Source organism: Giraffa tippelskirchi, chromosome 1, assembly GCF_054371585.1.
Source record: "Giraffa tippelskirchi isolate mGirTip1 chromosome 1, T2T-mGirTip1v1.2.pri, whole genome shotgun sequence".
Classification (NCBI taxonomy): Eukaryota; Metazoa; Chordata; class Mammalia; order Artiodactyla; family Giraffidae; genus Giraffa; species Giraffa tippelskirchi.
This window is the reverse complement of record NC_137275.1, coordinates 125083760-125109025: the sequence shown is the minus strand read 5'-3', so window position 1 is coordinate 125109025 and position 25266 is coordinate 125083760. Positions and strand designations below refer to the sequence as shown.

General features: G+C 39.9%; 1 protein-coding gene and 1 non-coding gene across 2 annotated transcripts in view; one reads left to right on the top strand and one right to left on the bottom strand.

Annotated features, from left to right (window-relative positions):
* GALNTL6 (polypeptide N-acetylgalactosaminyltransferase like 6) overlaps positions 1–25266 on the bottom strand; it is a 1429734-nt gene that overhangs the window by 1150655 nt on the left and 253813 nt on the right. The window lies entirely within an intron of this gene.
* On the top strand, positions 11020–11126 carry LOC145521675 (U6 spliceosomal RNA). The gene has a single exon (XR_014065578.1). It is a non-coding gene; the product is annotated as a U6 spliceosomal RNA (small nuclear RNA).

The window sequence follows — 25266 nt, the reverse complement described above, 5'->3', positions numbered from 1 at the left end:
CTCTTGTATATTTGGATACATGTAATAATATTTTATAGTCACCAAAATGAAGGGTATATCAAACTTATTTTCCCATTGAATGGTTTTGCAAAGATGTTATCCTGGGGCTGGTGTTTTGACTAATACAAACACCAGTCAAACTGGTGTTTCGCTAAAACACACTTTGTCTTTCCAGAGTTCAGGGAATGAACAGAGATCTCATTTACTGTGGAATCATCTTCTACTCTTTAGTTCCTTTTTTATAATTTTATTTATTTATCTTTGGTTATGATGAGTCTTGCTGTGCAGGTTTTTCTTTAATTGCAGCGAGTGGGGGCTATTCTCTGTTTCAGCGCAAGGGCTTCTCACTGTAGTGGCTTCTCTTTCACAGAGCGCAGGCTAGGGAGTTGCTGTGGGCTTAGCTGTTCCTCAGTATGTGGGGTCTTCTTGGATCAGGGATCTAATTCTTCTTGGATCAGGGGTCTTCTTCATTGGCAGGTGGACTCATTACCACTGAGCCGCCAAGAAATCTCTCTTTAGTTATTTCTTAAACCCTGTTTTTTTTCATATTTCTTTCTTCTTGTTTTTAAATTCTTCCTGATTTCTGGTCTCTTTTCAATCAAGTAGCCCCAAAGTTCCAAATTCAAGTAAGTAACTGTGGATAATAGTTTGATCTGAAAATACAGTTGTTAGTAACCTTTTGTTTCAGCCACAAAGCCTCCTTTCTGTAGATTCACAGAATATACAGGGACTATTCTAGAGTTAGGCTGTGCACTTGCTATTTCCATATCCATGAATGCTCCTGGCTGGCAGGCCCTGTACCTAGCATCTTCCTTTGTCCCCAGACCACCTTATCTGATATGCTGGAGAAGCAACCCATTGAGAGTATAATCTCCATTCACCCTCTGCTATTACCTTCTTGAGTGAGTATTTAGTCGCTCAGTTGTGTCTGACTCTTTGTGACCCCTATGGACTGTAGTCCACCAGGCTCTTCTGCCCATGGGATTCTCCAGGAAAGAATATTAGAGTGGGTTGCTATTCCCTTCTCCAGGGCATTCTCCCAACCCAGGAAACAAACCCCCATCTCCTGCACTGGCAGGTGGATTCTTTACCACTGAGCCTACAAGGAAGCCCATTATCTCCTTACCCAGTTGATTTCTCTTCAAAAGGCTTTACATTACAGTATATATATATGTGTGTGTGTGGGGGGGGTGTTTTCCTCTTCCTACCCTTTTCCCTACATACATGAAAAGTTCAGAAAACAAGCCTGTTTTCTGCTCTGTTCATCTTATGTTCCAGCACCCAGCACCGTGACTGGTACAGAGTAGGCTTTCAACTAATATTTGTGGAAAGGCTAAATCAGTCAAGGCAAATATCAAATCCCCAATGAGAGATTCTGTGGGTGAGGTGTCCTAGTTACAGCCCCATTTATGGCTTATGGGTCCCACTGAAGGTACACATTTGTTGGCAGATAATATTATATGGGGAATTTATGACCAATACATATCTGTACACTGCATATATTTATGATTAATCTGTTAATTTTGGAGAATCTCTTTTATGCTGAGTAGTGGCTGAATGAATCTGAGCATCATTCTTAACTATAATTTTAAGAATTATTTTTCCATGCTGATGGAATGTAGCTGATATTAATAATCTTTCTTGACCTAGATTACAAACTACACTGAAAATATGCATATTCAGGCTATAAGCCCAATTGTCACTAATACATCGGGGAAAGTTCCTCCTCACATTTAAGCATTTTCTTCGAATTCCACCAGGAAAGAATAATGTCTGCACAATCTCTTGAGGGAGCCATGAGCCCATCTGTATGTGCTGTGTGAATAAGAACCTGTCTGTGGCAACCACACCAGACCTGACATCGGTGCAGAAGACAAGGGAGCCCTCATTATCCCCAGCTGGTAATGTCAGGTGGGGTGGACGGTGGAAGCCAGAGCAGGGATGCACTTGCAAGACTGTTTGTGTGGCTTACTGGAGGATGCTCCTTCCAAAATATCCATGGTAGAGAATAAGTTGAGGGCGTCCCTGGTGGCTCAGTGGTAAAGAATCTGCCTGCAATGCAGGATATGTGGGTTCAATCCCTGCACTGGGAAGATCCCCAGGAGAAGGAAATGGCAACCCACTCCAGTATTCTTGCCTGGAGAATCTCATGGGCAGAAGAGCCTGGCGGGATACAGTCCATGGGGACACAACTGAGCAACCTAAACAACAACAACAACAACAACATGTTCTACAAGGCATTTGGACACAGAATTTGAGATGAAGGTCTGAGATAACCTTAGAGTTTAGGAGACAGATCATGTAGTAAAGTATGGTGTTTAGAAGTCATTCTGCAACCAAGAGACTGTTTGGAGTCTATGGGGCAGTGAAGCTGCCATAGTTAGTTAAGGAGCTTTTATATATAGTATGGATAAACAATAAGGTCCTACTATATAGCACAGAGAACTATATCCAATATCCTGCGATAGACCATAATGGAAAAGAATATAAAAAAAAAATGTATATATATATGTGTGTGTGTGTGTGCGTGTGCATGTGTGTAACTGAAGCAGCTTGCTGTACAGCAGAAATTAATGCAACATTATAAATCAACTATATATACTTGAGCTAAAAAAGAAACTATGAGAGAAGGCTGAATGATAGAGCTGGTGTGGGTGACACAAAGTTACATATTTGGGAAGAAATCTGTAAAAGATGGACATTAAAAATGATTCCTGTGTTTCTGGAGTGAACACCTTTGGTAGGGACAAGGGCAGGAATGGGGTAAACATCAAGACATTAGCTTTAGACACTAAGTTTAGGCACGGGGGTTAAGTTTTAACCCCAATGACACACGCAAGTGCAGATGTGGTCAGGAAACCACTGGATACATGTGTCTGGAGTTCTGCAGAGAGATCTGAGCTACACATGCAAACTGGGCAGTCATACTAAACAGAAGGAATTTGTAGACACAAAATAAAAGAGAATCACTTAGGTGAGTAAACAGAGAGAGGAAGGGGGCAGAAAGAAGAAAACTAAAGGAAGGAGAAGTGGGTCATGGACAGTCTTGGGGCACCTCTACATGGAGAAGTCTGATGAAGAAGGTGACACAAGGAAGGAGTCTTTAAGGTAGAACTTGTGTCTGCTGGCCCCGAATGCTTGTTTTATTCTGCCTTTTAAAGTAGGAGATAGCTGTGGTACATATACACAATGGAATGTTACTCAGCTATTAAAAATAATACATTTGAATCAGTTTTAATGAGGTGGATGAAACTGGAGCCTATTATACAGAGTAAAGTAAGCCAGAAAGAAAAATACCAATACAGTATACTAACACATATATATGGAATTTAGAAAGATGGTAACAATGACCCTATATGCGAGACAGAAAAAGAGACACAGATGTAAAGAACAGTCTTTTGGACTCTGTGGGAGAAGGTGAGGTGAGAGAATAGCACTGAAACATGTATATTATCATATGTGAAACAGATCGCCAGTCCAAGTTTGATACATGAGACAGAGTGCTCAGGGCTGGTGCACTGGGATGACCCTGAGGGATGGGATGGGGAGGGAGGTGGGAGGGGGGTTCAGGATGGGGAACACATGTAAACCCATGGCTGATCCATGTCAATGTATGGCAAAAACCACCACAATATTGTAAAGTAGTTAGCCTCCAATTAAAATAAATACATTTAAAAAATAAAATAAAATAAAAAATAAAGTAGAAGATCCTAGAGATGGGCATGTCCAAGATGTAGTCTCTGATTGATGAGGTGAGAGAGAAGGGGACTAATTAAAAGAGGAAAGTTCTTAAGACCACAAAGTTGGGTTAAGGATCATGGTCCAGAGGCGAGATTATACACTACCATGTGTTAAACAGATAACTAATGGGAAGCTGCCGTATAGCACAGGGAGCTCAGCTCAGTGCTCTGTGGTGACCTAGAGGGGTAGGTTTGGGAGTCGATGGGAAAGAGGCTCAAGAGAGAGGTAATATATGTATATATATGACTGATTCACACTGTTACACAGCAGAAACACAATATTGTAAAGCAAGTGCACTCCAATAAAAAATTAAAATAAATTTAAGGTAAATCATAATGGAAAAGAAAAAAAATATCTAGGACACTTTATCCCTGTAATAAGGAGAAAAGCAGGGATACAGGCACATGCTAACTTGCATTGGTAGATCTGGTAGAAAGAAGGCCAAGGAATTTTCATCCAAATGCTTCTCTTTTCCCTGTGAAGTAGGAGGCAGCTCATTAGCTGAGACTACAAGGCCATGTGGGAGGATGTGTTAGTATTTATGAGACTGTACAAGTGTCTTCAAGAAAGAAAAAGCATTGAGAGTCATTTGGAAAGAAACCTACTGCACTGTGCAGTAGGGCCATTGGGCAACGGGCAGGGCCCAGGTGCCATGTTCTGTTGACATGGTCCATGCAGCTTCTCTGGGCAGCGGATGATGTCAGCCACGATGAGTCCAGAGAACTCAGGCTCTGCCAGTCCACAGAGGAAACAAAGGGATCCATTCACTTATCACCAAAATTCAGAACATCTCCAAATAGTCCTGGAGCTGAGCAGAAGCTCCCCCATAGTAGCGATTTCTTAAAAAAAAAAAAAAAAAATCAGATCCAATCACAATGTTAAATAAAGATGTGGTCTACAATCCCCAAACCAAAGAAACGGGAAGCTAGCTGCTAGCTGCTTTGGGGTTTATCTTATACTGAAGCGAAGCAAGTCATTGGAATATTTGAAAATCAAAAACATTCATCTTCTTAATGTTTCCATAAGTAAAAGTATTTTATAAAGGTGATTCTTAAAGTCTACAAATGACTTCACCTAAGGCAAAGATTTCAAGGGTAATCAGATTGCTTCCTCCTTTTCTGTTACTATCACAGGTAATGTAGTGGGAAGGGATTGAACATGAATTCAGGAGAGCCTGGGTTCAAGCAAAAGCAATGTTGTAGGATCCTTAATAGAAGGGTTACCCATAGTACCCAGGCCACCTATGGTTCTCTGCATACATTTGGGGGGAAGAATACCTGCGTGATGGTATAAGAGAGTTAACAGGTATAAAGGGCCTGACATATTATCACACACAGCATAAGCACTGAATACATTGTGACTGCCCCAGTACAATGACTGTCATACAATGTGACAGCACCACAACAACTGTTATATTTACTGCTACTTGAGGTACTGTAACCAATTAAGAATCTAAAATACCAAAGTTATTGCAGAAAGAACTTTTTACAAGCAATAAGTGTATGGCTAGAGTATTAATTTGTATAAAGATGATACACATGCATGTATCCAGATACACATGCCTTACATACACACATGCATACAAATGCACACACACACATAGCCCAAATATACTATTAACACAAATGAAATTCATCACACACTGCAAAACACTACATTATGTTAACATACAATACACTCTGCACTGTGTAACAAAAAGACAAACATAATGTTGTCACTTATCTTTGTCTTATTATTCCTCTAACACGAGAAAGGCAAGGTGGCTTGCACAAAAATAGCTCCATACCATGCATAGGAGCTACATACTTTTTAAAAAGTAGTAACTTTCCCCAAGATGTAGGGCAACAGTATATTCTCGGTTGAATAATTTTTATAGATTTTGATACTACTAGTATTTATTTTTGAAATACTTTGAGAAATGTGTCCAGGAAAAATGTTTTTGGTTTATGATAATAAACGTTAAAAATGGAAATTTCTTTTAGCTGGAGCTCAAATGGAGAAATTTCTGAAAAGAGAAGCAGTGTGTCTTTTTTAATTTTACAAGTTATTGCAATCTTCATTGGCAATCACAGATTGCCATTTATCCTGTGTTATGTCAGCCAAATTTGACAGGAAAGCTTTCTTTGCTCTATATTTCAATATGGCTTGATGTTACTGTCATATGGAAAATTTAAACTTGCAAATTAATATGTTTTTTGATGGAAATGTTTAGGGAGATTTGGAGAGAGATAAACAGAGACATCACTTTGCCAAAAATTGTCTGGATAGTCAAAACTATGGTTTTTCCAGTAGTCATGTATGAATGTGAGAGTAGGATCATAAAGAAGGCTGAGCACTGAAGAACAGATGCTTTCAAACTATGGTGCTGGAGGAGATGCTTGACAGTCCCTTGGACAGCAAGGAAATCAAAGAGTCAATCCTAAAGGAAATCAACCCTGAATATTCATTGGAAGGACTGATGCTGAAGCTCAAGTTCCAACACTTTGGCCATCTGACGTGAAAAACTCACTCATTGGAAAAAGATCCTGATGCTGGGAAAGATTGAGGGCAGGAGGAGAAGGGAGCAATGGAGGATGAGATCAGATATGGATGCTGATAGGACCACGGTGAGGGGAATGGCACGTGCTACTTACGTTGTCCTGGATTGTTCAATTAATCAATGTGGTAAGATGTGTAAAAACCCCATTTGGTTTCCTACCAAGTCCCAAAATTGGAAGAAGTGTTGTCAACCCTACCTCAGCTGTGCTACAATGAGCTCCATACCCACGCTCTACAATTTTTCATTGCAGTTTGTGTCTTAAAATTCTACTTAACCTACCTCTCTCTCCACTTTGAACCATCTGACACATTCTAGTGGAGTCAAATGCTCTTGGACATTAAAAATATATTCAACAGTAACATCACCCACCCCCCATGCCCCAAATGTATAAAGCAAGGAAGGTTAATGTACAGACCATTAAAATGATTTCCACTGCTATGACCTAAAATAAACGTTAGAAAACCAATAAGTCTCAAAGTTTTCAAATATCTGACCTCAGTTTTTCTTAATCAGTCATTAACTATAATGGTTCAGGTCAAAGCTGGTTCCAACATGAAGGCAGAAGTCACCAATAGCCCAAAATCATAATGTTGACATGGTTGTCACTCTCTTCAAACAAGCAAAGGGAAGAAAAAAACTCCAATGGAGGGCAATGCAATTTGCATAAGATGTTCTTGAATGATTTGACGGCAATGCCTACAATATTGAATATGGCTAGTATTTGGATTGACAATTAATGTTTAGCCTGTGATATTACTAGAGATCCTGGAATAGGTTTGAATCAAGAACATGCGTTTCAAAAAGGGAGTGTGTTCTTTTGGAAAGGATGCAACTTGATGCAAATTACTGGGTCAAGAAAAATTAACTAGTAAAGTAGGAAAAGAATTTGGATGGTGTACTGCTCATTGCATGTGGGTATACAATGTAACACTTCAGGCAAAAGGCGAATGGGGACCCAGGACCCATAGACATTAAAGAATCGAGCTTATTTTTTCAGAGAAGTATTACTGCATGCAAATCTCAGCCACATGCTTAAAAATGGTTTGTGATATTGAAGACAGTCCAAATAAAGACAATAAAAATGATATAAAGTACAGAAAACCCAATCTCTAAGCAAGGCTAACAAAAATAAACTTGTGCACCCCTGCAGGAACACAGAGGGACCGTGGAGACTGGCAATAGCCCTGAAAAGAATATGCTAACATAGGGCTTTAAATAGTTGTTCCGGGTCAATCAACGACATCTACAATGACAAAGAAGCAAGAGTCTTGTTTAATTGCAACGCAGAGATTTGCAATGTGCTTTCTTCAGAGGCATACACATTTTAAAAACAAAACAAACTAAACAGAAAAAATGCGCGGCATATAAGAAAAAGCTGGAAGCAACTCAGTTTTAGGGGGAAAACTCTGCAGTGTTTCACTTTAAACTGGGACATTGTTCAGTTAGAAAAAAAAAAATCACTTATGGTTTCCTTTAATTTCATGAGGTTGATGGACATGTGTCTGACTCTTTGACCCCATGGACTGTAGCCCTCCAGGCTCCTCTGTCCATGTGATTCTCCAGTCAAGAATGATGGAGTGGGTTGCCAGTTTCCTCCTCCAGGGGATCTTCCTGACCCAGGGATTGAACATTTGTCTCCCACGGCTGCTATATTGGCAGACAGATTCTTTACCACTAGCGCCACCTGAGCGCCACCTCGGAAGCCCATGTTGTATGAAAGTCAATGAACAGATTATATTCAGAGGCTGCTCCTTCCTGCATGTCCCCTCCCACCACCACCCCCAATAAAGTTGGAAAACTCATTTAGGGAGGTGTTTGTCACGTCGTAACCCACATGCACTCAGCGGTCTGGTCCTCCCCTCACAAAGGTGGCAATAAGACAGATAAAAGGTATTCAGAGCAGTGGGAAGCAGATGAAACTCTGGCTGGTGAGGAACTACTTAACTTACTCTGGTGCCAAAAACTGTTAGGCAGTTATTTGGTTCCACATCGCTCCTAGTAATTGAATGCGCTTTACAAAGCACCCTGCCAGAACCCACACAAACTGGAGGGGGAGGGGATAACTTTTATTCAGCTTATTAAATTTCACACCCCTTCTCCCTGGTAGCAAAAGCAGCAGAAAGGAGATGAAGTGATGAGCTGTGATCCCGTGAGTGATGAACCCCACGGGCTGGGCAGGGTTCTCCAGGGCTCTGTGCTGGTAGGAGTTGTCAGGAAAGGAAGCAACCCAGCCCAGGTTTGTATTTTTTGGACTCTCTCTTCACATCACCAACTTCCTCCCAAAATCTAGGACACAGAGTCAAGTGACTTTAGTCATAGGAAAAATGTGGCCCTCTACTGGAACCACGCTATTAAAATTAGTGGCATGGACCATAAAGAAGGTTGAGCACCAAAGAACTGATGCTTTTGAATTGTGGTGCTGGAGGAGACTCTTAAAAGTCTCAAAGCAGTCAATCCTAAAGGAAATCAACCATAAATGTTTATTGGAAGGACTGATGCTGAAGCTGAAGCTCCAATACTTTGGCCACCTAATACGAAGAGCTGACTCATTAGAAAATACCCTGATGCTAGGAAAGATTGAAGGCAGAAGGAGAATGGGGTAACAGAGGATGAGATGGTTGAATGGCATCACTGACCCAACGCACATGAGTTTGAACAAGCTCCGGGAGATGGTGAAGGACATGGAAACCTGCTGTGCTGCAGTCCATGGAGCCACAGAGAGCTGGACATAAATGAGTGACTTAATAACAACAAATGGTTTGTTGAAATATATTTTCGAATCCTGACTTTATGTAGCCACAATAGGTTATTTACTGTTTTAAAAATGTATTGATAGCCTTTGATTCATGGCCAACTTTCTTTCATGATATTTCTTTCCTTTTCAGAGACAAGACTTTCTACCAAGGGAGGACATAAGTGTGGGAGTCTAGGGGCATGGCAGGGAGGAGATAAGGCTATCAGAAACAACAGCCATATAAAAATATGACTGAAATTTGATCTGTTTTTAACAAAAGAACCTTCATTCTCTAAACCAGGCAGGACCCTATAAAACTTTCCCAGAATAGTGCCTGTGTGCATGCTAAGTTGCTTCAGTCATGTCAGACTCTTTGTGATCCCATGGACTGTAGCTCTCCAGGCTCCTCTGTCCATGGGATTCTCCAGGCAAGAATACTGGAGTGGGTTACCATTTCCTTCTCCACCGGATCTTCCTGACCCAGGGATCAAACCTGTCCCTTGAATCTCCTGCATTGGCAGGTGGATTATTTACCATTAGCACCACCTGGGAAGCCCTTCCCAGAACAGACTCCTCCCTTATCCACTGCCTGCATTCTGTCTCTAGAAAAACCTTAGTCAAAGAATAAATTAAATCAGATAAGTAAGAAAATGCAGAAAAAAGTAAAAAAATCAAACAAGACAAAAGATTAATACTCTAACCACTAAACAAAGTTAAGAAACTTTAGTTCAGGAATTCCCTTGGTGGTCCAGTGGTTAAGACTTGGTACTTTTAATACTGGAGACTCAATATATGGTCTGGGAACTAAGATCCCACAAGCTGGGAGGAAAACAAATAAAACCTTTAGTTCTTCATCAAAGACTATTGGGGCTTCCCTGGTGGCTCAGATGGTAAAGCATCTGCCTGCAGTGCAGGAGACTGGGGTTCAATCCCTGGGTCTGGTGGATCCCCTGGAGGAGGGCATGGCAACCCACTGCAGTATGCTTGCCTGGAGAATCTCATGGACAGAGGAGCTGGGCAGGCTACAGTCCATGGAGTTACAAAGAGTCGGACAAGACTGAGTGACTAACACTTTCACTTTCAAGGACTATAGATAATATTCTGAGCATGTCCTCTGAGCTGTTTTGCAGATACTGAAGCCCCTACCAGGGGGAAGAAGTTAAATGTCTGCTGTCTACAAGCATGAAGACCTCAGACCAGTTGGAACTAGAAGGTTGATGATACTGCCTCCTAATTACCTCACCACCAGGCAATCAGAAGAAGGTCCACGAGCTGACCACACCCTGCTTCTTGAACATCAGAAGGCTCCTCACTACCCTTTCCTGGGTGGGACACGCAGTCTTAAGGGCATTATCTTGCTGTGGCCCCCTTGGTCTGGCAAAGTAATAAAGCTATTTTGTTCTACTTCACCCAAAACTCTGTCTTCCAGATTTAATTCGGCATGGGTGTACAGAGGCCAAATTTTGGCAACAGTTGGTGAATCAGAATTTTGTAATAAAATAGAGGCTAGGCTTTATGGAGAGACAGATTAAAGTCTGATTCATATTTGGGCCATTTATGAGTGTGTGACATTAAGTAAATTGTTAAATTTCTTGTTTTTTTACCTATAAAATCAGGGTAAAAATATCAACTTCAGAAGTTGATGATGAGTATTACATAACAGGGTTGACACGTGGTAAGTTCTGAAGAAATGGTGGCTTTCATTCATATTATGATTATTATTTACAATTAAGGCTGTTCAAGGTAAATTAGTTTGCGATCAGGAAGTCTGCAAATTTCAGTGTTTAGTGCTTTTGAAGTGTTATCTCCTACAGAAATATAACTTAAAACCATAGCATAGGGACTTTCCTGGGGGTACAGTGGTTGAGATTTCATCTTCCAGTGCAGGGGATCCGGGTTCAACGCCTAATCATGGAACTAAGATCACACATGCTTCATGGTCAAAAGACCAAAACACAAGTTCAATAAAGATTTAAAAAATTGTCCCCATCAAAAAACATGTCAGGTGCCCCCTTTGGCAGCACATATATTAAAATTGGAATGATACGGAGAAGATTTGTCTGGCCCCTGCGCAAGGATGGTATGCAAATTCACGAAGCGCTCCTTACTTTACTCAGGATAGGAGACACATGGGCACCCATGGCTGATTCATGTCGATGTATGGCAAAAAAACACCACAATGTTGTAAAGTATTAGCCTCCAATTAAAGTAAATAAATTAATTTTTAAAAATCTTTAAACAAAATAAACCATAGCATAGGTTTGTTGGAGAATTTAGCCTTTTATGAAATGTTTAAGCAGAAAAAAACCTCCAAAACTGACCCAGGGTAGTAAGAGGAAAGTGAAATTCTAACTTAAATAAAAATTAAATATCTAATAAAAACACACTTTTAGACTTTCTGTGAAGATATATTCACCTTTTATCAAGATTTCCAGACTGCCAAGCAGACTTCTGTCGGGAGCCATGTTAGGCATTACTGACAAAATGGAGGCACGGCCCCAACCCCCTCTCCTCATCCCTCAGGCACAGTCCCGGGATGAAGGAGTTAGGTCTTGTGATTCTGACTTGTCCTTTTCTTCCTTTGGTTGAGTTGGCTGGAAAGTATGTTAAGGTGCTTATTGTTCTTGCAAGAGAAAGCACAAAGCCTTCTGCAGTTGCCCAGGAAATAATCCTTAAAGTTACATTTGTTCAAGGACCTTTACAAATAATGTTCCAGGATGAGCACGTAGGCCGCAGCTTGAGGCCATGGGAAACATTGTTATCTGAAACCTACTTGTAAGGGAAATGTTTATGGCAAAAGTAGTTTGCTGAGTTTAGGATTTAAGAATAATTAAAAATAGTTAGAAGCTAAAAGTTTAAGGTATGTTGTAGTGTTGGCATATTTTACTATAGCTTATAGAAACTAGGAATTTTAGAGATACTAATAGCTAAAAGCCTTTTTAGGAGATAATGAGCTTAAGTTACTAGGGGATAGCAGGATTTAGAAAGGTAAGAAATAAACTGAGGAATGCGGTATGCAGCCCAGAGACAAACTTGAGTTACAGTATAATCATAAGGACACTTAAGAGGGAACTCTGAAGGACAACAATGATTTATGGAGACAGTAAATCTGAGTGAGGGGAAACTGAAGATGTCATACCTCAGACCTAATGCTTTTGTAAAAGTATAAAGGAAAACCGGATGCTTAAAATAAACATGCAGTTCAGTGCTTTGAGTGAGAGGCTGCATCATTCTCTCCACTGACACTGTTCATCCCTTCAGGGTGTTTCCCTGGCTGCTGGAGCTGGACTCTGGCAGACTTCTACAGATTGCATGATCAAAACAAATTATTCTCTTTTATTTGACAAATAGAGGACTTTGAGGGGATGGACAGGACTAAGCCTCATCTTTTGAGCAGGAAGGATGCTTGTAGCTCACCTCCCATGTGGATTCAAGGCAAGTGGGTCTCACCATGGGACCCAGGGCCTCCCCTGAACCAGTGTTTCCCCTGCCTGATGTTTAAAAAATAAAATGTTTAAAGTATTATCTGCTTAGACTAAAAGGGAAAAGAAAGATAAAGCAAACAGACAGAACATGGTCTGATAATTTCTATTTTGGGAAGCATTAACATTATTAATAGTATTAATACTGCAAATCATTTCTCAAAGAAACAAAGTTTTTCTTTTTTTCCTACTTGTATGAATTTGTGAGTAAATAACTGATTTCAAACAGTTCTGGGTTTCAGTGAATCATTGTTTCCAGCATATTCGTATATGGTGTGTGCCCCTCATGGCTAATATGGTAGAGCCATTGCTTTTCTCCCAGAATTCATACCAAATGCTTCTAGTGAAGAAGATGCATAGCAGTTTGCATCTGTCTTTCTCCTCAGAGCTCAAGTTTCATGGTACTAGTTTTTATTCACATAATAGAATAAGTTCTGCAAAAATTAACCCGAAGGCCTTGAAAAGCTTTGTAAATAAGTCTGCTCTCTTGTATGTATCAGTAACTCATCTGAGAGTTCTGCAGACAAAATGTCATTTCTACGTGCAATCCAACAAAACAGGACAACGAGCAGTGTAAAGGCTGAGGTCTCAATGCCCAACTGAAATCGTGGGCAGTGCATTTGAAGGCACTGACATACACAAGAAACTCTCTTGATGCTCTAATTAAATCTGTCTCTGTGTCTATCCTCAAAACATACCAGCCTTCTGATTCCAAAATACATAACTTTCATGTGTTTCTTTTAAAAATCTTTTGTCTCCCTAGAGAAATGTAGTTCTCAAAGTCTTCATGAAGATTCAAATAATATAGAGTAGCCTGAAGTAGGATAAATCAGAGGTGAAACATGCTTGAATTTTTTCAGTTATATGTAAGGATAGGGAAAAAAGAAATATAAGATAATTTATACACATGTTCTTAGCATATTTCATTCACAAATATGCATTTATGAATTAATATTTATATATAAGGAGAAGAGAAGACAGAGGATGAGATGGTTGGATGGCATCACCAACTCAATGGACTTGAGTTTGAACAAACTCTGGGAGATAGCAAAGGACAAGGAAGCCTGGTGTGCTGCAGTCCATGAGGTCACAAAGAGTTCAACACCACTTAGTGACTTAACAACAAATGCATATATCTACATATGTATTTATCTGCACAGGAATAATGAAATGTATTTTGCATTTATAGACTAGTTTCTGTCTTAAGTGTTTAACCATCTTCATTCCTTGAGGTTCATCCATGTTTTACTAATTCAGGTTTAGGATGATCTTCATTGAGCACAAAGAAACACCATTTTTTTTCTTTTTTCTGGAGAATTACCTCAATCTCCTTAGAAGAAAACATACATTTTTTTTTTTTTTAATTTGGAACTGAGATTTTACAAATTCAGGAACACAGCTCTACTCCCGGCAGATTTTTCCAAGACCAAACAGGACTCAAGTTCTCTCACCTGTCCTGTTAGGAGTATTCTCCTTCCTCCAGGACTCCTGGGTGCCTAGCCCCTTCCCTATTTCCATCAAACATGCTTGCTTCCGCTTTTCCATCCTGGGGAGATCACATAACAGAATGACCAGAACATGGACCATTTCAGTGACAGTTATGGCCACTCAGACTACTTCCTTGTGGTCTGACTTTTGCCTAGGGTGTCAAATAATCATCACAGTAGGAATGACAATCATACCACATACACAACATAAATGTCATCTGAAACGTGTCATTTGTAACACATTCACATTTTATTTTTTAAAAATTTAGGATCATGACCTTTTTTTTCAATTCCTGGAAATCATTTTGGTTGTTTTAAATCTCTTTAAAACTTCTTGTTTACACTTTAAATTGTTCAGTTTTGTTCTAGTTCTTCTCTCATTTGTGTGTCCATATTCCAAGTGTTCGAGTGATTCAAAACCTAGTTCTTCTCTTTCAGGTCAAATGTCTGTCTGCTGTTGTGTGCTTAGTCGTCAGTCATGTCTGACTCTTTGTGACCCTATGGACTGTAGCCTACCAGGCTTCTCTGTCCATGGGATTATTCAGGCAAGAATACGGGAGTGGGTTGGTTGCCATTTCTTTCTCTGGGGATCTCCCTGACCCAGGGATTGAACCCATATTTTCTGTGTCTCCTGCACTGCATGCAGATTTTTAATCACTGAGCCATTATACACCCCCTGAAAACCATAGGACCCTTCTAAATAAACAGTTATCTTTCTCTGGGTCAGCGAGTGTAATATCCCTTCCACCCATCTGGGTTACCTTGTGAGGTCAAGTACTATGAGTAGATAACCATCACTGGCTGAGAGGAAGCTGGTGTTTTCCTCGGTGACCCACTGTCACTAGAGTTGGAAATTAGGGGCCCTCTACAGAGCATGTCCCAAATGGTCTCTGTTTCTGGAAGCCAGTGGAAGAGGTGGGTTTCCTCCACAACTGCCCCTCCTGTTCATCTTGAACCACTGGGACAGCCAGCTTCCCACAGTAAGCTGGAGCACTGTACCCTCTTGACACAGGATCCTGTCTCCATGGACAACTGGTCTCCCTTCACGGCAATCCAGAAATCTGTTCACTTACACAAGTTTTCCTAGATGGAGACACCTCTTTTCAAGACTCAGCTTCTCGATCCCCTCCTAATTGTGAGAAAGATGCACCTCCTCTAGGAGGATTCTGCTGTATCAGAAGTTCGTACATATTTCAATAAAATATTATTCAATCTGGTGGCTTGGACATGAAAACCATGGATTAGAAAGAAGAAAGAACCAGAAACAAATACTCAACACCATCTTCTAAGTGTCCTCTTTTCCGAACTTAGAAACTTAGAAAGAAATCTGAAAGGAGGGAGAGATATGAGATTTCCATGGAATCATTAAACAATAATAATGCAACTACTTGATCCAAGAAATAATAAGTGACTTCAAATTAACAGGATGACAATGAGATAGCGCTAATTATGGGAAAAGAAGTAAAGCTCTTGCTACTGGTAAATTATATAAAACAATCTTGAAGAATAAACCAGAAAAGGGGATTAGGATGAATAATATTAGATAAAACATATGTACACATGCCCATTCATCCATTTTTGTATGCATACACACACAGACACGCACATTACACATACACACACACATACCCCGCAAAACAATATCCATGTATAAGAAAAAAAACAACAACCTGAAAATAAAATACAACCAAGATAACTGCAAAACTTCACTGAAATAAATAAAAGAAAATTGAACAAAAGAACACACATATTTAGTAACTGGATGGGAAATCAATTTTTCTCAAAATTGATCTATGTATTTAATTCAATCTCAATAAATTATTCAACATTACTCTATGTTTAGAAGGCGTGGGTGTTAAGGTGTGAGTAAAAAAAAATATTTTTAAAAAAGAAATGTGAAAGTTTTAGTTGCTCAGTCTTGTCTGACTGTTTTCAACTCCATGGACTGTAGCCCACCAAGCTCCTCTGCCCATGGGATACTCCAGGCAACAACACTGGAGTGGGTTGCCATTCCCTTATCCAGGGGATCTTCCTGACCCAGGGACTGAATCCAAGTCTCCTGCATTGCAGGAGCCACAAGAGAAGAAGTTAGAGAAAATATATAAGGTCAGATATTATAACAAGGAGTACTACCACATTAATGAAATCAGGTTGGTACTAATGCTGGACTAAAAACTTATATGGGTAAAAAGTTTCTTGAGAAAGGAACAGTGTCCATATATCCATGTGGTGTCCACATAATGCAAGATATAGCACAGATCCTCAATCAATGGAAGGATTTTGGCAGAAAGAGCTCAATTCACATTCTCATCTCATGTCATTCTAGATGGAGAATGATTAAGAAATACAATTAATAATACAATTAATATTTTAAAGTTAGTAAAGTAATAGGAGTTAGACAAAAGTTTACCTGGTTTTTCAAATTAAATATTTTTAAAAAACAAGGGCTGAAAGAAAACTTACAAAGAAGAGAAAATTTCACTTTAATTATTTTCATTGAAAAATCATAAAATTAAAATGCTATCAACTTGGGAGAAAACTTGCAACAAGGCAAAAATCCTAATATAATCAATATAATATGTATTATAATGATTTTATGCATGTTGATAAGAAAAATGCAGAAATAGTAAATCAAGTAAAGTATTTTAACAAGCAAATCACTGAAGATAAAACGTGTCAAATAAATGTGTTGAAATTGTTTATTTATAATCTGACAACTATGCTTTAAAAACAACTTCTATAACCTGTTTTGCTTGCTTAATTATTCTAGCTTTTAAAAACTGATAATATTTAGTTTCCAGCAGTGTTATAAGTTGCTATGGGAAATGAATATTGATATAAACTTTTTGGAAAATATTTTGTAATACATTCGGTCTTAAATATATTCATAAACTCTGATCCAAATACTTATACTTCCCAAATGTACTCTAAGAAATGATCTACAATTGGGAAACATGTATTTATGGCAAGTACTTCAATAGGGAGCTATTTACAGCAATAAAAATTGGTAAGAGCACAAATGGTTAACAAACTTAATATTGTAACTTATTATGATTCTTGCATATATGGAGTACCCTACAACTATTTAAATAGTATATGCAAGGCTTTTCCAGAAAAGAAAATTATGCTTTTGGCAAATGGTAAATGATTTTTGCATAATTCAATATAGTACATAAAATATAAGTTCAAGTATGTAAACAACAGAAGGAGAAAAATGTTGTGAAAATAACTAAGGTTCACACTGTCTGCCTTTGAATGGAAGAATTTTAAGTTAATCTTTATCATTATCAATGAAAGTTTTTTTTTTTAATTATTTTGTTTATAGTCATCTTATCTCTGCAATGTTTCTACTGGACTGAGAGTTGTATTTCCCCAATATTCCATTAGGGAGTACACTCTTGGTTGCTACGTATTTAATTGCAATACAGTGACACCTTTTTTTTGTTAGAGTCATTGCTGCTTTGAAGCATATTGCACATATTTTCCCCAAGGTGACTACCTCAGGATGGATGAGAATTCAATTTCAGATTCTCTTATGTTAAATCTACATCTCTGGGTCCATTTGGAGAGCCAGCAGACCCCAGTCACTTAGAAGCTGGCTCTCTTCAGCTGGTGAGCAGTATGACTGTGTCCACCCTCAGGGGCGGGCGGCAGGGGGCTGTCCAGTCACACCTGCCCTAGAAGAATGAGGGAGAGGTAGTTCAGGAGAAGCACCTTGTCCCATTCGCCATGTCTAGTTGACTCCAAGGACTCTGGGTTTGCTTTGTAGACCTGCCCATCTTGGACTTGGGGCTGTGTTGGAAGAAAAACGTCTCAGCTGATTTCTAGCACAAACCAGTCTCCAATGGTGAGGTTTTTCAGATATCTGACAAGCTATTTCAAAACTGTGTTTTTCCCTATCTTTTTTGTTAAGAAGCTCCAGTTACCTCAGGAACATTCTTGGAATCTAGAAAGATGGTTCTGATGAACCAATTTGCAGGCAGCAATGGAGATGCCGACATAGAGAACAGACTTGTGGACACAGTGGGGGAAAAAGAGGGGGAAACGAATAGAGAGAGTGGTATTGAAACATATACATTACCACATGTAAAACAAATAGCTAGTGGGCATTTGCTGTATGGCACAGGGAGCTCGTACCCAGTGCTGTGTAATAACCTAGAGAGGTGGGATGGGTGGGAGACGGGAGGTGGGAGGGAGGTTCAAGAGAGAGGAAACATATGTATACCTGTGGCTGATTCATGGTGATGTATGGCGGAAATCAACACAATATTATAAAGCAATTATCCTCCAATTAAAAAAAAAAACAAAAACTCAAAGTGGAAAAAAACATTCTTGGGGAGAAGGGTAAGCAACAGTGATGTCTTAGGACAGTTGTCAGTTCTAGAGTATAATATTTCTTCAACAGGACCAGAAGTCCACCCCTCTCTGAACAGACCCGGTTGGAAACAGTCCTTCTCCTCCATTCTCCCCATGCCTGCAGCTTAGAGTGGATGGGGTTTTCCCTGAGAGCAGGCATGGGGAGAGCAGGGGCCATTTTCTCCTCATATTTTTTGTTTCACATAGAGCCCCATAAGACGGATTATGGATCACTGATCCAGTAGATTAGAAAGGGATATATTGTTTTCCATTTGGATGGAGGTCCAGGATAACACAGTTGGTAAAGAAACTGCCTGCAATGCAGGATACCCCTGTTCCATTCCCAGGTCGAGAAGATCTGCTGGAGAAGGGATAGGCTACCTTACCCTACCCACTCCAGTATTCCTGGGCTTCCATGGCTCAGGAAGTAAAGAATTTTGTGGCTCTGCAATGTGGGAGACCTGGGTTGGATCCCTGGGTTGAGAAGATCCCCTGGAGGAGGGAAAGGCTACTCACTCCAGTATTCTGGCCTGGAGAATTCCATGGACTGTATAGTCCATGGGGTACTAAAGAGTCGGACATGACTGTGCGACTTTCACTCACTCATTCCACGCCTACAGTTCCAATTATCTAGACCCATATGGAGGAATGGGTTTCTGTAGGAATATGGTGGAATAGTTTCCCTGGTGACTCCTATGTAAAGTGTTTGCCTGCAATGTGTGAGACCTGGGTTAGATCCCTGGGTTGGGAAGATACCCTGGAGAAGGAAATTGCAACCCACTTTAGTACTCTTCCCTGGTGGCACAGAGGTTAAAGCGTCTGCCTCCAATGTGGGAGACCTGGGTTCGATCCCTGGGTCGGGAAGATCCCCTGGAGAAGGAAATGGCAAACCACTCCAGTGTTCTTGCCTGGAGAATCCCATGGACGGAGGAACCTGGCAGGCTACAGTCCACGGGGTCGCAAAGAGTCGGACACGACTGAGCGACTTTCCTTTCCTTTCCTTTCCTTTCAGTACTCTTGCCTGGAAAGTTCCATGGACGGAGGAGCCTGGTAGGCTACAGTCCATGGGATTGCAAAGAGTTGGACAGACTGAGCAACTTCACTTACTTACTTATATGGAGGAAAGATGACAAGCACGTCTTGGCATTCCCTTGAAAGTGAAAGTGTTAGTCACTCAGTCATGTCCGACTCTGTCGTGACCTCATGGACTTTAGCCTGCCAGGTTCCTCTATCCATGGGATTCCCCAGGCAAGAATACTGGAGTGGGTTTCCATTCCCTTCTTCAGAGGATTTTCCCAATCCAGGAATCAAACCCCAGTCTCCTGCACTGCAGGCAGATTCTTTACTGTCTGAGCCACCAGGGAAGCCCGGGAATTCCCTAGGCTTTTTTCCCTGTTATAAAGCCAAATTATAAGAGTTTGTTATATGTCCTCTTCAACTATGAGTTGAAAGAATTCATTCTCCTATGAATGCTGAAGAGTAAAATGCCCTATGGTATAATGTTTGAAGCCAATAACAGAAGTAACAAGGGCCTTGGATCATTAAAAGAAAGAAAAATGGAATGGAGGGAGGAAGGAAGATATACTACTTGTTTTAAAATTCAGCAGTTGACCAATATGAATATATCAAAAGTTATTATTTTAGTTTTTGGTTTTGGGTTTTTTTTTTTTTTACCATTTTATCTGGTTAATTTTGCATGTTTAATTTATCTAAACCAAATAGGTAACAAGTAGAAAGTGCCACTTAAATTACTTTTCTTTGAACATAAACTCTCTACTCCTTTGTTTAAAATTCTATTATAAAAATAGATGTTTAATTAGAATCATTCTAATCCCTTAAGTTATTGTAATACACTGAAGTTACCAGCATCAAATATTAACTATGCTCTACATGGAAAATATCAAATATATCTGTCAGATTTATCTGAAGTAAAGATAAATCATGAAGTATCATGAAGTAGCTCTAAATATGTTACATGCCAGCAATAAAAAGAAACTTTTACTAAACTCAGGAAATCAAACTTTAAATATTTATAAAAATATATGATTCATTATTCCTCAGCTTTTACAATAGCCTTAGAAATTTATTATTAATTGGATTTTTTGTATAGATGTACCCATTTTTTATACAGACATACATTTATTTCTAAATCGCATTCCTTGTGATCACATTCACTTTTATTTGGCTCATGAATACATTTTATTTATTTTGAAGATTGAAAGAACTTCAAAGGTAAAACTGAAAGAAAATATAGACTCTGTTCTAGGGTATCTATTGCCGTGGAAAATGACCTTACATGTGCTTGAGCTTAGGGACACACACACACACAGACAGACAGACACACACACAGTCCATTAGTTTACTCTGGCTGAAGCACCTGGCATGTTTCATCAGCAGCCACAGAATTATCTCTCAATTGTTAAGGGGCTGTTTCTATATTAATGCAGTGTTTGGCTGGCAGTGGGGTAAATGCTGAGGGCCTTGGAGGTCACTTGTGTCAAGAACACACATCTCTGTCTTTTTCTGCCATGGCCTAGAAAAGACTTTCTTCCAAGCATAGCTCACCGCTGCCAACAGCACAGGCACTGGAGGAGGCAGTTTTCAAGAGGAAGACTGCCTCCAGTCTGGCCTTAATTGTTTCACCTTGGACCCATATCCATGTGTCTGATGTCTGTGTATTTAAGTCGACTACAATGACTCCTGGTAGCTGGTCTGCTGATTCCCTGTATTAACGTTTTAAAACGCACCCTATTCGGTTTCTAAAAGATCTTCCCAAAGCTTTTCACATAAAACAGGGTTTGGAAAATGTCAAATGCACATCATGAAGATTTGGCTTCCAGATTCAAATTCTAGGTGTGAGTGTATTTAGGCTGGTCATGAAAATTGTAGACGAGTTCATTATCTTCAAAAGTAGCTTGACTTTACCTTTTTTTTATCCTACTTGTGTGTTCTTGCATTGACACTCATGAGTCTCAAACGTCCTTTAAGAAATGCTGTGAGGCTGTTTCCACTGTGTGTTCTGGTACCCCATCCCCCTCTCTGAATATTCAGGCAGCAGCAATAGCTTGATACAAGCATTGTTTTTAAGGGAAAAGATAGGTATAGCTTGGGCTTCCCAGGTGGCACTAGTGATAAAGAGCCTGCCTGCCAAGGCAGGAGACACAAGAGAGGCAGGTTCAATCCCTGGGTTTGAAAGATCCCCTGGAAGAAACGTGGCAACACACTCCAGTATTCTTGCCTGGAGAATCCCATGGACAGAGAAACCTGGCAGGCTACAGTCCATGGGGTCACAAAGAGTGGGACATGACTGAACTGACTTAGCATGCATGCAGGTATAGTTTGGATTATTAAACAAAAATGTGACGCACAAATTTGAGTATGTAAAATGTGTGTGTGTGTGTGTGTTTGTGTATGTGTTTTAGTAGAGACAACTGCATGGTAAAACATTTTGAAAAAAAATTTTTTTTTGAAAACACTAAGTTTGCTTTTAAACATGAAGGGATAAACAGCTACAAGAAGCCCACAGAACAGATTCTAAACCCAAGGTTCAGAAGCACTCCCTTGCCTCTCCTGGGTAAACATGGCCGCAGAGATGATGGCAGAGTTTGAGATCCTGGTGTTTTAACCCTTCAGCAAGCCCATCTAGGGACAGCCACCCTTTCTCATCCATTCCATCATCACTGCTGCTGTGTGCTTTCTGTGGGGCATCTGGTAAACCAGCTCACCACTATGAGTTTTTCTATCTGGTTCTTGCCCCTCAGGTCAACCAGCTCTCTCTCTGAGCTTCTACTCCTCACTGACTGGTGAGCAGGTTGGGGTGGACAGCATATGTGAAACACTGGGCTTCTATCAGGCATGTTAAGATGTTCATTCGTCTTTAAGGATGTGCTCAATGCCCATCTAATAAAGAAGCTCAGTGTCCCCTGAGCTATTTCCAAAGAAGTGAGGCATGTGTCCTGTATTCTGTCCAGTTAGGGGCTCTAACCAAACTAAACAATACAAAAACCTGCAATATTGGCTCAGTCTCCATGACTGGGACCTGAGGTTAGGGTTAGGGGCCACTGAAGCAGTGCTTCTCAAACAATACATGATCTCTCAGTTTCTACAGAAAGAAGTGCTTGTAAAGTAAAAGTGAGATATTACTGATAAAAAATAAAAAGCTGTTTACATCTCATGGATGCTTGCAGAAGCATCAGGTGACCATATTAACTGATGCTACAAGATTGGTAGAGGAGATGCTGGCAGTGTGTGCCCAAACATCCTGGAGTTCCACAGAGCCTGAGATGCTGACTTCTGTCTTCACCATTTTCCCAAGGTCTTTTTCTGCTCCATCAGCTCCTGGGGTGTCAGAGAATGGAAGCTGCTTTTGCCTTTGCTGGGTAATCTCAACACAAGGTAGATGATAGTCAATGCATTGTAAATCCTCCCTCCCTTACAACCAGGAGAAAATATCTCAGGTAGACTGCTACAAATCCCAAGTTGCCCCTCTTGCACTGTTGGTGGGAATGAAAATTGGTGCGGCTACTATGGAGAACAGTATGGAGTTTCCTTAAAAAACTAGAGTTTTTATACCATATAATCCAGCAATCTCACTCCTGGGCATGTATCCAGACAAAACTATAACTGGAAAAGATACATGCACCCCAAATGTTCATAGCAGCACTATTCACAATAGCCAAGATATAGGAGCAACCTAGATGTCCATCAAGAGATGAATGGAAAAAGAAGATGTGGTACATATAATGAAATATTTTTCAGTCACTAAGTGATACCTGACTCTTTGCAACCCCATGGACTGCAGCACGCCAAGATTCCCTGCCCTTCACTATCTCCTGGAGTTTGCTCAAAGTCATGTCCATTGAATTGGTGATGTCATTCAACCATCTCAACCTCTGTTTCCCCCTTCTCCCCCTGCCCTCAATCTCTGCCAGCATCAGGGTACTTTCTAATGAGTCGGCTCTTCACATCAGGTGGCCAAAGTACTTTACTCAACCATAAAAAGGAACAAAAGAATGCCATTATAGCAACATGGATGAACCTCAAGGTTATCACAAGTTCAGTAATTAAGAAAGAAAAAGGCAAATACCATATGATATCCCTTATATGAGGAATCTAAAATATGACACAAATGAACTTATCTACAAAACAGAAACAGACTCATAGACACAGAGAGCAGACCAAGATAGGGAGGCATGAGGAGAGAAGGATTGGGAACTGGGGGTTAGCAGATGAAAGCTATCATATATAGGGTGGATAAACAACAAGTTCCTACTATATAGCACAGGGAACTATACTCAACATCCTGTAATAAACCATAATGGAAAAGAGAATGAAAAAGTATATATGGATATGTATAACCAAATTACTTTGCTGTACACCAGAAACTAATACAACATTTTAAATCAACTCTATATTGACTTAAGAAAAAAAAAAATTATAAAAGCTGAAACAAATGCCCAGGTTTGCTCAAGCAGAAATAAACTCACGGCAGGAGCCAGTGGCCTGGCTTAATACTCTTGTTTTCTACTGGTGGTCTTTCCTTTCCAGCCTTACTTCTTCATGGTTCTCCTGCTATTACCTGGGTTCCTTTTCCAGATAAATTATTCATGTTTGTATACTCCCCTCAGGGACTGATGCTCAGGAAACAAAACCTAAGATAACAAAGCTAAACTTCAGCCTTCCATGGAGAGGCATAAAGGTAAGAATGGAGAGAAATCTACATTTGACTGAGAACTGACCCAATAGAGCTTGCATTTTTAATTGAAAATATCTGCTATCCTGACTTAAAAGATTATATTTCTCCACTGCTGAAAGGAAAGGTGGTTTTGAGAACCTGAGAAAAATAAAATCCCATTTTTCCATCCATGAGTTGCATAGCAAGGGCATACTTCTATAGACCATTCTATGATTGTGTGGTTTGTTACTGATAAATTAAACTTCATATTTAATAATTTAAATACAAATATCCAAGAGAGACAAATGAAAAGGAAGATGGGAAGGACCTGACAATTGCCTTTTGTATCATGGACAAAGGATAGTCTAGTAGCACAAGGGCAGGGCCTTCATGGAGATAAGAAATGGGCAAAACTTCCCTTCCATTTTGCCCTTTGCTTGCTTGTCACCCTGCTGTATGGTGTATGCAGAGAAAGAATGCAACAAAGGGGAAAAAGTTAACTGAACATTTTATGAATCCTTTGTTAAAAAGAATAAAATAAAATCTGGTTTTGCAAAGCCCCAGTATTTTAAAATCAAATTTGGCCCAAAAAGAAATACGTAATGTATGATTATGCACATATGTAAAAATCACCCAAAAGTACTTTAGCGTTTACAGAAAGGTAGAAAAGATGAGCTCCAAAATAATTACTGCAAAGCCTACAATGCCTTTTTTTGTCCACAAGGAACACTCCCATCTCTTTAAGATAAAATTATGCTACTGCCAGAGCGGGTACCATGTCAGTGGAAACAACTCTATCAGGTTTCCTAATATGAACAATAATTCTAGGCTTTATAGCTTGGCTCTTCCAAAGTAAAGTATGTTGGGCAGAGACTAAGCATACAAATTGCCAGCCAAAATACATTAAATCTGGTCGAGCTGTCCTTTTTTGGAGAATGCAAATTGGAGCTTTCTGCTCTGCATGCTGTTAGCGCTTGGCATGGACCTGCGAAAATGCCTTCTGGAATTGTGACCAAAAAAAAAAAAAGTTTTAAGTGGCAAATTTGGAAACAGATTGGTTATTATTTCAGAATGCACACATTATAAGTAGGTACCCTTAGGAAGGATTTTTAGTTCATGAAAGAATATTTTATTTACCACCGCATGATACATATAACATGTGGACTCCAGCCTTATGGGAGGAGGTCCTTTGAGGGTGTTTTTCTAATTACAGTATATGAAGGAATGACTGACTCATGATTGCTGTCTCCTGG